Here is a 1,855-nt window from a genome sequence, read left to right as displayed (position 1 = left end):
GCAGCCGGTGGGCGATTGGTTGCCCGCGGGCATACGGTCTCCAGCTGCTCTGTTGCAGGGTTAATGGGCCGGCTGTTGCAGGCGGGCGTGCAGTCTCCAGCCACCCAGTCGCAGGGGCAATGGGCCGGCTGTTGCTGGTGGGCGGGCAATCTCTAGCTGCCCAGTGGTGCGGTAGGTCAAAGGCGGGCGGGGGGGAGGACTCCAGCCACCCAGTCTTGCAGGCAGCGGGTGGAGTTTCTCCAGCCGCCCAGTCACGAGGGCCTGGCCTCTAGTCCCCTGGTTTCTCCTGCTAGTCCTGGTTTCTCCTGCTAGACCATTTTTCCCCTGAGTGATGCCTCTTGGCAGTTCAAACTGTACTCTGGGCCTGCCGTTTGTTGGGCATGGAGGGTGGCTATTGAAAACCCCCTGGCACTCTATTGTTTTGATTTTTTCCACTTGCCCCTCTCCCCGCGCTGGCAATACAGGTTTCGTTTTCCCTGCTGATGGGAGGGGCAGTTGAAGGTCGGGTGTCTCTAGTTCTCCCCACGTCTTTATGCAGGCTTGCTCTGATAATCCCTCCCCCGGAGAGCCTAGGAGAGATTTTATGCAAATTCCCTGCTGTATGGGAGAGGAGCTGAGTAAAACACACCTGTTTTATTGTTTCAATCTGTCGGAGAGTGGCGGTGGTTACTTCAGCTCTCCAAGATGGTCCTGCATGATCTTTAGAGTGTTCAAGTATCATTTTCTGTTTATTGAGGCCATTCACTTTTTCTTTCCATACCTCAACTTCTTCTAAAAGCTGTTTCTGACTTTCCTGAAGGTAGAAATTTTCATTCAAAGCCTCTTTTATTGCTACTGTAACTGCTTCTTTATTCATTTTAAATATTCTCAAGGTTGTTTTAGCTTGAAATTTGAGTGATTTTGATTCATCTTCTAGGGACTTAATTCTTTTTAATATATCCACCATCAATTCATCCTGTTGAAAATATTTAGTTTTCTCTTCTTTTAGCTTTTTTTCTAGAAAGAGTATTTCATCCTCAAGTTTAGATATGGACCTATCCAGGTTTTCATATATTGTCTCCAAATTTTCTGATTTTATTGACTCCTTCTCCAAAATGGTATCCTTTAAAGATGACTCTAAGTCTTCATAGTCTTTTTGAACAAGACTAACCTTTTCAAGTAGTTCACATTTTTCTTCAATTAGTCCAGAAAGTTTTAGAGCAAGCTGTTTTTCTCTTCTCATGTAATGCCTGCTTCTCACAGACTGATAACTTCTCCACAAAAACAAGAGAACAACAAAAAATCCAATTGTTGTACATATCATCAATTCCCAGGGACACATAAGGACTAGGGTGTGTTTCCATGTCTTCAGACAAGGCAGACCACAACCCTGCTTACTTCTTCCAGTACCACCCCCAAGTAGGGCTGAGGGGCAGCCATTGCCCTTCCATCATGATAAGGCTACTTTGGCTATTCCCTCTGCTACCACACCATGCCCAGCCATTTCAAAACAGGCTGTGGACACTCAGGCCTTTGGTCAGGAACAAACCTGCACCAGGCAATGGAGCAGATCATTGTGAATCAGTGGTTGGGGGCAGCTCCATGCATGGGCATGGGGAACCCTGGTCATGGTCTCCCAGGGGCCTAGCACACTCATGCTTCCTGTCAGAGAAGTCTTTGCCCTTCACTGTGCTGTGAATCTTGAAGCAGCAAAGGTTCAAGCCTGTCCCAATCAAGCCAGAGAGGATTCCTCTCCAGGTCACCCACCCATTGGTTTGGTTTAGGCCAGAACTTATTTTGTGCCATTCTGTACAGTCATAATATCACCCAGCTTGATGTCACTAAAATTCTAAAGCTCTGTAAAAAATTTAAAGAG

At 46.8% G+C, this 1,855-nt stretch overlaps 1 pseudogene; it reads right to left on the bottom strand.

Moving 5' to 3' along the window:
* The window catches only part of LOC107148371, an 8,875-nt pseudogene extending 7,572 nt beyond the window's left edge, over nt 1-1,303 (bottom strand).
* Between the last annotated feature and the right edge of the window lie 552 nt (nt 1,304-1,855).

Source organism: Marmota marmota, unplaced genomic scaffold, assembly GCF_001458135.2.
Source record: "Marmota marmota marmota unplaced genomic scaffold, marMar, whole genome shotgun sequence".
Taxonomy (NCBI): domain Eukaryota; kingdom Metazoa; phylum Chordata; class Mammalia; order Rodentia; family Sciuridae; genus Marmota; species Marmota marmota.
The sequence above is the reverse complement of the archived record's forward strand: the minus strand, read 5'-3'. Positions and strand labels throughout refer to the sequence as shown.